This window comes from Syngnathoides biaculeatus, chromosome 12, assembly GCF_019802595.1.
Source record: "Syngnathoides biaculeatus isolate LvHL_M chromosome 12, ASM1980259v1, whole genome shotgun sequence".
NCBI lineage: Eukaryota > Metazoa > Chordata > Actinopteri > Syngnathiformes > Syngnathidae > Syngnathoides > Syngnathoides biaculeatus.
Genome location: NC_084651.1, coordinates 2,825,453 through 2,840,019, shown reverse-complemented (window position 1 = coordinate 2,840,019; position 14,567 = coordinate 2,825,453). Strand labels below are relative to the sequence as shown.

The 14,567-nt window shown below is 41.3% G+C and overlaps 1 protein-coding gene across 2 annotated transcripts in view; it reads left to right on the top strand.

Annotated features, from left to right (window-relative positions):
* cdhr1a (cadherin-related family member 1a) overlaps positions 1-14,567 on the top strand; it is a 287,197-nt gene that overhangs the window by 42,739 nt on the left and 229,891 nt on the right. Inside the window, exon 3 of one of the 2 annotated variants that reach the window (XM_061836294.1) lies at positions 7,011-7,149. The exons of the other annotated variant lie outside the window; for it this stretch is intronic. The gene's annotated coding sequence lies outside the window, so the exon portion shown is untranslated. The remainder of the gene's footprint in view (positions 1-7,010; positions 7,150-14,567) is intronic. 2 annotated transcript variants of the gene reach the window in all.

Below are 14,567 nucleotides of genomic sequence, written 5' to 3'. Positions count from 1 at the left end.
TTTTTTTTTTTTTTTTTGCCGGCCACCAACAGGAAGCAGCTGTTAAAGAGGATTCTTCAGTCCCACAGGAGGCGGCGGCAGCCTTGGGACTGTAACCCCTCGGTGTTCCTGAAGCAATCAGCATATTCCCGTATTAGAGGAGGAAAAGCGTGACAGTGTTTTCTGGGACGTCAGGGCGTATCATTAAAAGGCATATTTTAATTAGACACATGCTAGTTCGTTACACCAAATGGATTAACATTGCTTGTCAAGGGCGGAGATATGTTGAACATTTCTCTCCGCTGGGGAACACGGCCGCCGTTTAACAAGACATCTTAAGTTTAAATCGTTGGATCTCGTTATCACAGATTTGGTTGATACTTGGAGAAGTCGTTAATGTATTCAAAAGTAAAATGGTGCAAAGAGAAGACACTTTTTTTTTTTTTTTTTTAATAATTGGAAGCTTAACAGTAAGTTATAAGTAAGTGACACGCTGCTCGAAAGCTCGGTTTTACAAATGGACCACACTTACACGGTGGAGCCCTCTGAGGAAAACTGAAAGTATGTGAAACTGGTGGAACAAAAACTTTTAAACTAGAACGATCAGTTTTCTTTGATTTCAGCAACGGATGCTTGAATGCAAACAGTGGAGCACCACCTGTAGACAGACAATATAACAATACTCAGGCATAAAGTCTTTATCATCAGCAAAAAACAAGATTACAGCATATTACCGAGTCAAATGAGATTTCATTCTTCATTCTTATTAATTAAGAATTAGGAAAGGATTCTTTGTTTGTCTTCATATGAGACCAAAAGGTGAAACAGGATGCACCAAGTCTTTTATTCTTTACGTTGTACTATAATTTCCGGCCTCCAAGCGGCGACTTTTTTCACACGCTTTCAACCCTGCGGTTTATGCGGCTAATTTGTGCATTTTTTCCAATGGCCGCAAGGGGGCACTCGAGCGGAAAAGGTAAAAATGAGACCGGTGGAATATATTTGCTGAGGAAGTGACTTTTACCGGCCCCGTTAGCGCTGCATGAGTCTTAATGCTGTGCTAGCCTGTTACTGCTGTGTTACTGCCGTGTCTCAGTGATATTTACCGGTAAGTTTTATTTTAACCGGCCCGGTTATCATTAGTGCTAACCCAGCACTCGTGTTAATGCTAGCTTTAGCGCGGCACTAGCGTTAGCACTAGCGTTAGCACTAGCGTTAAACTCTTTCTGTGTACTATCTTTCGTTGTAAATAGCTTGTGTTTCAATGTGGGGACTTCCGGCTTTTACACAGCTGCGGCGTATGTACTGTATCTACCAAATGGTATTTCCTTTACAAATGTACCCGGCGAGGCTTGTAACCAGGTGCGCCGGCCGGGAATTGCGGTAATTCATTTGCCCGATGAGCGTTGTATCCGTATTGCTGTACATGCGGACACCTTCAATTTGCTTAACGACTCTTTAATTATGCATTTATATCTTAAGTGTATATTTTGTTCCAGTGGCTTGTTTGCTGTAGTATTACTGTGGCTCCACCTATTGGAGACAAATACCTTGGGTATGTTTAATATCCTTGGCCAATAAATGCGATTCCGATTCCAATAATGTTATTATGTTTTCACGAAGTACAGTTTTCCAGAGTGCTATTTTGCATTTTTTGTCGTCTTTATAGTAAAGGAGGCTGGAACGTGTCAAGGCAGCACTGTATTCTTCGACGAAATCAAAAATCCCCCCCCCATTAAAAGTTTCTTTGCGAAGGTTTTAAAAGCGAGCGCATTTTCTGACGACGCGGCGAGTAAAGGTTCTGCATGACTGTTTGGATCAAAGAGCGGTTATCTCACCTATTGAGCTGTTCTCAACGTCTTGTCTTCTCTCGTTATGAGGCGGACAACAGGACTTTCGCTCCATTATTCAGAACCCAAACCTCGGGTCAACTACTAATGAGGCCAAATGCAAAAAAAAAAAAAAAAGAGGAAAAAAACAAAAGGGCAGAATGGCTTGCAAAAAGAGACATAAATAAATCAAGGCAATAAAAAGTTGCATCTCTTGACTGTCGTAGATGCCCGGGAATCGATTTTTCTCCCCGTTAAAGTTGTGAGAGGAGTGGTGAGAAACTGCTGCTTAGCCAGAGGTTCAACTAAATTACGTTCGCTTTGTTTGTGCAGCCGGCAATCAGTCAGCAATTTAAACTGGTGGCCAACTGAGCACACATTCATATAAATAAAGTTTTTAAAAAAAAATGTATTTATTGCCTCCAGTGAATGCAATAATCCACAGTCTAGTTGGTAGTTTTTCCATACATTTGGAGAACTTGTTAAATAAAAGCTCGTATTAGAGAAGGCGTTCGCGCAGTCCCAGCCAGCAATCTCAGGAGTATCGGCATAGTTATTGACATGTGAAACAACACCAACCCCCGCCCCCCGCGGTGCCTTTTTTTTTTTTTACTGTTCATACGCACCTGCCGGGTTAACAACACCCCTGCAAGGATAAGAGGATTTGCAGTTCAATAGGAGTTATAGAATATAAACTTGAATTTCTGAACTGAATTCTACCCTCGCAATGTTGTCACTGCAGAATGAGATTAATTCAAGGACGAGGACGGCGTGTAAGCTGAAACTTGAAAGTTAGACTGCAGTCTGGTGGAGGACACCAGTGGCGACCTCTGTTTTCTTCACTTTTCCCCCCCAAAAATGTTCCCAAAGGAAGAAAGAAAAGAAAATGCATTTGTATAGCGCATTTCATTCACAAGGTAGCGTATTTTCCGCACTATAAGGCGCACCTTCAATAAATGGCCTATTTTAAAAGGTGTTCATATATAAGGCGCACCGCATTATAAGGCGCATAGAATAGGACAGGCTGGGGTTACCTTATGCATCCATTTAGATGGCGCTGCACTAAAGGCTCAATATTGATCCATATATAAGGCGCACCTGATTATAAGGCGCACTGTCTGATTTTGAGAAAATTAAAGGCTTTTGGTGCGGCTTATAGTGCGGAAAATACGGTAACAAAATTTAGTTTACATCATAAAAAGTATTTCAATACAAAGAAATAAAACATTTAAAACAAGGGGGAGTAAAACAGTTGCTATTGCGTGCTACACTTTTTCCAGTTACTTCAGATTGACCCAGTTTTGTATCTGGTTTGTCCGTATTTAGCTAAGACCACTCCAATTGGTTACCTCCATGTAGAAGGAGATCTTCACTAGTGACGTTAGATAAACTCAAGAAATCCCAATAATCTAATTTCAGGTTTTCATCAGGAATGCGTGGATATTTTAAATTCATATTTCACACCTTTACTGAAGAATTACAGCGACAATACATTAAAAAAAAAAAAAAACTAGAAAAGGTTGGTTGGTCAAAATTCTGTACAGTAGATTCCCTTTAAATGTGTTTAAAGCATAGTTTTTGATATGATCTCTATTTGAATCTTACATTCACTTACGTATATTATTTAACCTTGCATAATTATTTTTTTTGTCATACGTCCGTTCATCCATTTTCTGAAGCGCTTCTGCGGTCACTGACATACGCAGAAAAAAAAAAAAAACAATAGACACCCTTCACCACATTCAGAAAATGTTTTCCCGATTTTTTTTCAAAATAGGATATTTTTTTCGTATAACTGCAACCTTGCCAACGATTTATTTTCACTTCATTTTAATCTTGAGATGGAAAGTTTTCTTCAGTACCCCTTTTCTGTTCATGCCACACCATCCACCATCCGCCATCCACAGACACGAGTGTCATCGCAGGTGCGCACGCTGCCCTACTTTGCTAGTTCTTGATTAAAACGTTGACTTTTTGCAAGGTAATAACCTGATTAATGTAATTGAATGTAAAAGGGCGTAGCTCAGCAGCAGCACTGATCACTGGAGATGGATTAGGAGAGAAGGCTTTCAAATTGAATACAGTTCTCCCTCCTCAGCCTGTTAATTGTGCCGTTTACCACTACCTGAGTCAGTGACCACTGCTATTTAGTCTCCCTAATGATGATGCACAGTCCGACCCGACCACAGATAATTAAAAAAGCTTTTTTTTCATCCACCTTTCCCCATCTCTTCCCGTCTTGCTTTCGCCGCTTCATTGACAAGCCACACGAAGGCGAGATATTGAGCTGTCCGCTTTGCGACTCCAGCGGTACCTTCCGAGCGTTGCGTCGTGTGCACATTAGCGTTTGGCTTTGATTGGCGCTTCATCAAGTTTTTTTGGGGTTTTTTTTTTTTTTTTTCCTTTTCGGCAGGGAATAGCGGTCATTAGGAATAGACGGCAAAAAAAAAAAAGAACGGCTATTTCATCTGAGTGTCCCTAAAAATGTCTGCATTTCAGCCTACAAGAACTTCCCTTTCAACTTGGGAAAACCCTTTGTGGGAATCCGTGGAATAGCTGCTTGGTGATCCGACTGATGGATGGATGGCTAAGAAATGTGATTTCATAAAGATTTATGCTATAGTTGTTTTAGTAGTTTACCTTTAGATTGTTTTTTTTTTTTTTTTTTTTAATGGCTCTTGATGGGCATTATCTGCAGTTACATGTTCCCATTTTTTATTTTTCTCTATTTGACAATCCTACTCACCAGTTACTCAGTACTTGAGCGGTTGGTTCACTGAGGACTTATTCATTATTTGGAGAATGACTTTTTATTTTTATTTGAGTCAGTATTCTGAAGTAAACATATTTCGGTACAATCCTTGGCTATTATACCCACCTTCGTTCAGTTATTTTGTTCTTTCATAAAATAAAAACTATGAATAAGAGTTCATTTACAACACAAAAACAAGTCATACATGTCAAAATTTAAACAAAGCCTACTTTATCACTTGTCATTTTTAATGAAAAATAAATCAATTGAAATCTTTTTTTTTTTTAAACACTTTCTTATTAATTACATTTCAAATGTGTATTTTATCTGTAAGAGATTTTGTAAGATTGCAGGTTTTAACAATAAGTAGAAATGGTCAATATTGTTATAGCTCAACACATAATCCGGCATTTTATTTCCAACTACAACATTACAGTATTTGCGCTAATTAATAACCAGATTGCATTTCTTTTTGCGATTGTGACTTAGCACGCAGTCCATGCGATCAAATTAAGTGTTCTATTTAAATGGCCCCCGCCAGGCGTCTCTATATGAGGCGCGCTTTAAACGCTCTAGTTGGTGAAGTTTTTTTTTTTTTTTTTGGTGAATTTCCACCGCCCGCAGTCTCAAGCAAGTACCGAAATAATTAGGTGGAGTGGAGAAAAAAGAAAAAAAAAATCTTTGAACTTCTTTACACCACAGCCGAGCAAAAAAAAAAAAAAAATAAATAAATAAAAAAGTAAAAAAAATAATAAAGGGAACGTACGAGACAAAGGAAAGAGACCCCCGTGGTGCCTGGGTCTCTGCTTCCTGTCACGAGTATTCCTTCGGGGTTTCATATGACAAAACGCAGAAAGTTCTTTAGTCCCTGCGCCTGTCACGATACACCCTCATAACCGCAGCTGTGTGTTTGTGTGCATGCTTGCGCTCGTGTGTGTGTGTGTTTTGCATGTTGTCTCGCTGTCGTCTCTGTCAGCTCGTAGCATGGCACCTGCTCTCATGTTCCTAATTAGTCTCATTTTAATTAATAATATTCCATAGCACATCTCCTCACAACTAACGTTCCCGCTCGTTCGGCAGGATTTCCTCACCATCCTCCTTGTTTTTTTTTTTTTTTTTCATTTTTACATTTGTATTTTTTTTTAATAACATACTTCTGAAGTTTAGGTGTGAAGGGACTTTGTAGCAGGAAATAAGGGCACCGAATTAGCTGTTAATCTGCTAAACTCTCTTTTCTAGAAATGATTTGGTCGATTCGACAGGACGATTACGTTGACATCACTAAAATCAAATCATAAAGTTGTCTTAATACTTTCCCAAAAGTATGTCTGAAACCAAATTGTGTGAAAACCAAAGCAACATTTCCCACAGAATCAAATCAATCGGTTCCAGACACCCAAAAATAATCTTCACCAGAAACATATTTTATCGAGAATTTAGTTCGTTATATAAAAAATAGATCAAATAAGCGCACCGAATTAGCTGTTAATCTGCTAAACTGTCTTTTCTAGAAATTATTTGGTCGATTCGCCAGTACGATTACGTTGACATCACTAAAATCAAATCATAAAGTTGTCTTAATACTTTCCCAAAAGTATGTCTGAAACCAAATTGTGTGAAAACCAAAGCAACATTTCCTTCAGAATCAAATCGATCTGTTCCAGACACGCAAAAATAATCTTCACCAGAAGCACATTTTATAGAGAATTTAGTTCACTATATAAAAAAAACAATAGATAAATTAAAATGACTAACTAATTGTATACATGAACATTAAACATAACCTTTATAAACGACTCTTGATGGCGTATGCACAATTTCATACTTTTACATATTTGTTCAAGAATTCTCCAGTGTTTCTCATCTTCTTGATCAAAGCAGCTTTAAAGTCGCAGGACCCGCTCTCGCAATCAATCTGTGGACTTGGCGTCCATCCCGCGATGAGCGTCCACCATTTTCGTACTTTGCAATGATTTCTTTGTCAAATTCTATTCACCCAAAACTAACAGTATATGCAGACATGAGTTCTCATTCAGAACAGAAACACAAAATCGCCAATCTATTAATGTCGAATTACTTTATCAAAATCACCTTTTTATATATTTTTTAAATTCCACATCTTGACTCCATACACTCTTGTGCACCTCCTTTTAAGTGTGGTAGAAAAATATTTTACAATTAACTGTCATACAAGTAGAACCAGAAATGAATGCTCGTATATATTGCACCAAAACATTCCAAGATCTAAAATGTTGCCGTTTGACCCAACACACTATCTCTTACGGTCACGTTCAATAGCGACAGTGCTAGCTTGTTTTACAAGTTAATCTTTTCCATGAGCGAGCTTGTGTGTAACTCACTTCGCTGACCAAATCGAACCACACCACTGAAAAGAATCGAAAGGCCGTCAATCACTTCCTGGCCCCCGTTGTGAGTTTGATCTGTTAAAGAAACGACTTCACGAGCTCTGACGCGCTCGACTTCCGAGGCGGCGGCCGCGTCCCGCGTGTTGCTGAGAGGCGAGCGGCTGATTTGCACACAGGCCGACTTCAGTAAACCGCAGGAAAGACAAGTGGAGTTTCGAGCGTGGTGAGTAAACAGAAATCAGGAGAGCACTTTACCGGTGACAGGCGGCCTAAGCACCTCTTTCTTCTCTGTTAGCTTCTGTATTCCATTTGTCAAGTTCGCTTGACTTGCGTGCCACTGTTGTCTATTTGGGGCGTTTGTGCCCGCGCTTAGCTCAGCAGTAAATGGAGAGAAATGAGGAGAAAAGAATCGGGTTTATTGTTATGGTGTAATTACTCGCGATCCGTCCACCGCGAGAGCCAATACAATGATGACTTTTACAATGATGATAATACTTTGAGGTTGTGGCGAACCGCTGCGCTGCAAACAGTAAGTGGTGTCGTACAGGATTTCGGATAACTCAATAGGACAGGAAAATTCACTGCACACCCCTGAAAACTGTCATACTCGAGAAGATCTTTGGTTTATGAAGTCACAACAAATAACATCTGGAGGCTACCTAAGGCGTCCAATCGAGTTTTTAAAGCCGCGCAACAATCGGTCCACGCGCCGCACAAGAAACGCGCAAGCCGTGCTTAATTTTCATTTCTTTTATATTTATGTCCTTGAAATGTTCTCATACAAATTGATGCATGTTTGACTATTGCTTCAATGTTTTAATTGTAATGAGAAAAATATTACTCCTAATGCATTTTTTTTTGCCTATAGTGTTCCTTCTAATTTATGCGCTCTGGCCACCTGGGGGCAGTGAAATAAAAACAAGATGATGTGTTTTCCCGTTTAAAAAAAAAAAGGTCGAATTTTAGAATATTGATTCATAACTGTTCCATTGCACGCTTTTATACGGCATTTTTGTGTAGTTTTGAGGCTTTCTGTAATTGTGAAATGATTTAGACAGACAACTCCTCACTGTAGGCCCTAGAACCAAATGCACTGCTCGCCGATCCTCAATAAAAAAAACAACACACTGAAAACCAGTTCCTCTTACTGGCTAGGACAACAGGTGATATTAAGAAGGTCACACAAACCTATCAATGGACGTCAGTGGAAACGGCGTTGAATTTCACTTCCTGATGTCAGCGGCCAGTCACGGGCAGCCTCCCAGCTGCTCCTCATCCCGTGTTTTCCACCGCAGGATCCCGGGCTTAAAGAAAAGACGACGTAAATAATTCACACGCCTTGATGAACAGCGCCCATCAGCGCCACAAAAGACAGACTCGAAACTTTTGGCAAAGGCAGCGGCGTCGAGGGCTGATAGTGTTTCCCTCGCGTAGCGCTCTGTATGTTGACCATATGGACTTCATCATCACCCGTGGGATGATTCAGCAGATTCTTGATCCGGAGCCCAAAAATCACACGACACCTTAATTAGCCGGTGTTGATATCGCACTTCACGCCGCCAATTTGTTGCCATCAGGGAGACATAAAACAATTTCATTTGAGATCCTGAAGCCGGTCTTGAAGCGGGAAGATAATCGTGGTTTGGCTATTTACTCAATTTCTGTAGCCATCATCGCAGTATTACTCTCACTAAGAAGGTTTTAGGTTGATTCATCATTCATTGGCGCAGTTGTGGTCGGTTATTAACCACTACAGCAAAGAAAACACGACACAATTAAAAAAAAAAAAGCATGCTATTGTTTGAAAGGTGACTGAAAATTGCGGACAAGTCAAGTGAATGACGGGACTGCAAAATATTGAGGTTTAGACTACAAACCCTTGCTAACGCTATCACTGGGATTGGTGCCTAGCTGGCCTTCACTCGCTAACTGCAGCAGTAGAGTCATGGATGGCTTTGGACTTCTTCTATTGGGGATCTTTTTTTTTTTTTTGGTTTATTACTGGTCTCTGTGTTTCTGTGGTCCTCCTTGGATTTCGAAAAAAGCGCTACACAAATAGTCACTCACATTTGACGAATCTGCATAGTCGAGCACGAAAAATCACGTGCGTAAAATTTGTTTGTAGAAAAAAAAATAGATATTGAAAGACGTCGCTTATTTTGTGTAGTCTTGACATTTATTTACGTGTTTATTTCATAAACGTTGACTAAACAAGCCTGTTCCTAAACAATCAGTATTCACCCAGAAACAGGAAATGCAAGTCAACCGCACTGAGCATGTCTGGAAGTGATGCCAAAAACGCATGTTCTGAGCTTCTTCACGTACTGCGAGCGCATTTATGTTGAAAGTCATCAACATGAGCCATGTCAAAGGAAATTCAGCTACTTCAGGGGTGTTCAATGCGTCGATCGCGTTGATCGTGTGACTGCTTGCCCCCCCCCAAAAACAGACGTTAGACTATCATCCAACTCGTCGCTCGATTCAAGTCTCGCCAATACGTTGAGCGTACGCCCATCAAGGCGGTTCTAGCAAGCCGGCCTCCTGTTTAGGGCAGTCGCGGCGTAGCACCTGGATCCTGGTGGCACTAATTTACTTCCATGATTTTTCATTAAAAATGTATTTGTAACCTGAATGGTTTGTCAACCCAGTTGTTTGTAAACGGAGGTTCCACTGCATAATCATATCTGGTAGGAGTTCAAATTCTTCTTGTATTTTTTACGTGAGGAAAAATCCCTCAATACGTTGCACACAAAAGGATAATCAGTCAGGATAATCTTTCAATCGGACCTTTTCTGACTTTGCTTGAAACGGGTCGAAGATCCCATTTGGCGGGCCGACTGTGGTTCTGCGAATTCCCCGCAAAAGGGAATAAATCCCTAATCTCGGCGAATGACGAAACTGTGAATCATCGCAATCTGGCGGTCATTCAGCCTCGGCCTCGGCCCGCCCCCACCCTCCCAAACGACGTCCCACTTCGGAGCCGTGTTTACGCCCCGCCGCCGCGCCGTTCCCGCTCAGGTGTAAATAATTGCCGCCCTCCTCGGGAGAAGTAGCTTCCATCAAGCAGCGAGTTGAAGAGGTCAGACGTGTTCAGCGCGCCGCCTCCGAAGCGCTTTATTAGCATCCCGACGACATATTCAGGAAATAATTACCTGGCTCAGGCGCACGTGCATACTGTATTTGCGGGGAGAGGCAAGGTTGGCCGGGTGCGGGCTTTGTCTCCATTAACCTGGAGCACGGTGTTAAAGGATCTGTTTGCGGAGAGAAAATGACAGCGAGTCGGGGCTGACGGCGCCGGACTGAGACAGTTAAAGGCCCCCTCGCTGCATAAGATAATTAATAAATAAAATACCAGGGGAGGCCCTGCCATGCCTTCGTCTATGACAGGGGCTGTCTCCAGTGCGCTAAAGCATTAAATGACCAATTTCTGTCAGACTAACTTCCAGCACGCTCTCGCTCCCCATCTCTTTCTCCCTCTCTCTCTCTCTCTCTCTTCCCCTCTTCTGCTTTGCCCTCTCGTTCTCCTCGGCTCTCTCCAGCCTCTCACCCCGTTTGCGCTTTTTTTTTTTTTTTTTTTCCCCCTCTCCCTTCTTCTTCTCCCTCTCTCCCCTTTTCCCTCGCTTCCTCGTTTTGTGAAGTGGGGCTACTTTGCTCTCTTTGCACTGAGTTTTTCAGCGACTGATGGCTCTAGTTCATTTCTGCTGAATTAATTGGTCCCTGAATGAATTCTGTTGACAGGGCAATTCATCATGTGTTTGGCCTGACAGTGACTGGGTGTTGGGGGTGGGGGTAGCGGCGTTGGGGAAAGTGTGTGTGTGTGTGTGTGTGTGGGAAGGGGGGGGGTGGGGTGAGGCGGCACGGGGAGCTCGTCGGAGGTGGTGGGGGTTGGTGATTGTGGCCTCTTTGACTCATCCATTTTTCAGTCTGTGCAGGCCTGGATGCTCTTGTTGCAGTTTGACCAAAAAGAGTCAAACAAAACCGCCCTCGGAGTTCAGCCCCCCATCTAAGCCTCTCAGTCATTATTATTGTTTTTTTTTTTTTTTTTTTCATTATTTTATGATAAGTCCTACAATACAGACAAATATTTTGATCACGGTCACCATTTACGCACAGACAAAAAAAGTCAGGAGGACTGGTAACTGCCATGCTGTGCTCGTATGCAAAAGTTCATTTGTTTTGTTGTTGAAAATACTCAACTCACCCAGAGTTATTTAAGTTTGTATTTTGAGTTACAGAAGTAAAGTTTCTGCTTGTCACAGTGAAAGTTCAGCAAGGGCATCATTTTCTGCTGTGTATTGCTCGGTCTTTAAACAATAACAACTCCTTGGATTTTTAAAAACTTCCACATTGAGATGTTTCAAGTTTTTTTTTTTTTTTATAGTAAATCTCTCTAATTGTCATTTTAAAATGTTCACGTCCAACCACAACAACGTTTAAACATTTCCCCGTCTACCGTAATTTCCAGCTTATTAGCCATGACTTTTTTCACACGCTTTCAACCCTGCGGTTTATGTGGTGATGCGGCTAATTTGTGCATTTTTTTCCTAACGGCCACAAGGGGGTGCTTGAGGGGAAAAGGTAAGAGTGAGACCGGTGGAATATATGTGCCGAGGAAGTGACTTTTACCGGTCCGGCCCTGATAGCGCTGCGCTAGCGTGTAACTACCATGTCTCAGTGATTTTTACCGTTTTTTTTTTTTAACCCTGTTAGCGCGTAGTATTAGCGTGGCACGAGCGTTAGCATTAGTGCGGCGGTGCTTGCGTTAAGCTCTGTGAACTGTCTTGTCTTTGCAAATATCTTGTTTCAATGTAGGTTTCAATGTGGGCACTTGCAGCTTTTACACAGCGACGAATGTCTGTACCAAATGGTATTTCCATTACAAATATACTGGGTGAGCCTTATAACCAAGTGCACTCTGTATGCCGGGAATTATGGTATATATATTTTTTAATCAGAAGCCTAGAAAAGCAACATAAGATGACTTCCTGGAAAATAATGATGCCTTTGTTCCTGATTCTTACGTGCACGATGTTAAAAATTTGGCGTCATTTACAGCAGCCAAACTTTTCTTCAAAATTTGGACATTGTTGGTGCCTCCCTGACCGCCATATGCGCTCCCAAAAAATTAAAAGACAATGAAAGGATTACACGTAATCATGCATACAAGTTCAAGACATCTGACAAATAATCCAAAATACAGTTTCATCTAACTTGTTTTTGTATAATTGCATGACGTTGACGCTCAAGAGAGTTAATTTGCACTTTGTAGAAGGAGATGGGCTGACAGGCTGTAGCTGGGTAGTTTTTCAGTTGGAAAAATAAGATTTTAAGAGGCAATGTTCAGATTTAAGAAGAAAAGAAGAACATTTTAATCTTACGTACCTGCTGGAAGTTAGGGGGGGGGGTGAGTAAAAAAAAAAAAAAACAAAGCCTGATAGAGATAAAACATGGATGTATTTTTTTAACCACCTGTCATAAGTTTAATACATAGTGTGATAATATCATGAGACAAAAAATGTTTCAAATTGAGAGAACCTCTGTTTATCGTGGGGAATACGCTTCAGACCGGTGAAAATCTGCAGTATAGAAGTGACCATCTCAAATAGTTTGAAGCAATCACGTGCTAGATTTGCTCCAAAAACAATTTTGAAAGTCCACAAAAAGTGTTGCCTGGCGGGTTGGCCTGTGACGTTGGCGACTCTGCGTGCGAGTGTCCAGGTGTGAGCTGTGGCTGACAGCAGCTCCTGCGTGAGAGTTTAAGACATGTTTTACTGTTCTCCCAATTCGAAAAGTGCATTGGCGAGTGTTGCTTTTCATTCCCCACGTGATACCTCAATGAAAACGTGCCGTTACAATGGTGGTCGCAAAAATGCGGTTTTCCCCATCTCCACACAAACACTGAATACAATAACTCTATGCTATGCTGATAGTTTTCAAAAGAACAATAATTTCAGGAAAATATCACACATGCTGGTCCACGGTGCCCTCATTCGAACACTTTTGTCCTTTTGTTTCCTTGCATACTTCCTTTCCAAGCTGCAGTTTATCGCCCACACAATCTTTCGCCCGGCAGCGAGCTCTTCTGCCCTTTTCTAGGCCGATAGTAAGCCTGGCGTTTTTTTTTTTTAGTAGTTAACTACACAAACTGTCGAAAATTGGCATTTTGAAATTGATAATTTAGCTCCTGAAGAGAAACCGTGCCTCGCTGCTGACTGATCCAACAGGGACGGGGGGTGGGGGCAGTATTATCGCACATAGTTGGGGGCCGGTCGAGAAACAACCAACTGCACGTCTACGCAGCACATAGCCGTTCCGACTGCTCATTATTCTAATTGCGATATGTGCTGCAGTTCGAGGGGTGGGGTGGGGAGTCGGTGGGGGTGGGGGGGTGCACACGCGGCCCCGAACATCCACGGAGTATGAACATGGCGGAGGAAGGAAAAAAAAAAAAAAAATCTCCTCGGGCTGCGTTGAATCAATCAATGCTCACTCATTACAAACATCACAAAGTCATGTTCTTGTCGCCTGGATGGTCTGGCCCGCCGACAGTGAAAATAACCCCATAATCATCATCCTGTCAGCGTCGCCGTCGTCAGCCTGGACTTCGGACGGCAGGGAAATAATCATATTTTCAGATGATGAATCGTATTTACGGCCACACAAATCATTCTTATTTTGGCTCGGATGCAAAGAGTCAATTTGAGGAAGAGTGCTGAAAAAAAACAACAACAAACAAACACTCATTTAATAGATACAATTTAAAAAGATGAATTGAAACCAGTGATTTCCAACCTTTATAGAGCCAAGGCACAAATTCTAAAATGGAAAAAATCCCACGGCACACCGACAAAAGTAAATGTCACCAAAAATGGATCGAGCAATGACCGTATGTACTTCCTGCCATCTAATATTTTCTTGTTCTGTCTGTCATTGTGCCTCATTGACATGAATAGCTGAATAAAGATATATTATTTCTTGGAAATAAATATATATATATATTTTTTTTAGCAATTACATAAAATTGGATAACTTCCCACGGCACACTAATGTACCCCGGCACACTGTTTGGGAATCACTGATTTAAACTAGTTTGAATACTGGAAAAATCACAGTTGGCGCCTGTTCCCTGCTTCATAAAATATGATACTTCCATGAATATAATCATTTAAATCCTTTAGGAATGTCAATATATATTTTAAATATATTTGTATATTATTTATTTCACACTTACGGTAAGTTTTCCTTTCCTATGTCAGTACATAAAAAAAAAAACAAACATTTGTATTCTTACATCAAAACCTTAATTTTTTTTTTTTTTTAAGTCAAAGGCTCCGGTATCGGCTCTCATTAGTCTACTTTTTTACTTGACCAAAAAAAGAAGCAACAAAATCGGCTTTCATTTCAGCAAGCGACACACACTGAGGCACTTCATTGTACTGCAACACTCCTCTGTCGCCTCTTCCCTCGACCCGCCAATCCATTTGGGGATTAACAGAGCTAACGAAGGCATCTTTTGCAACAATACCGCCGCCACTAATTAAAGCCACTTCTAATGAGGGCTCACTGATTGACACGGCGGCGTTAGCCTCTCCCCCGGCCGACGTCAACTATGACAGCCACATGATGAGGCCGATGACAGGC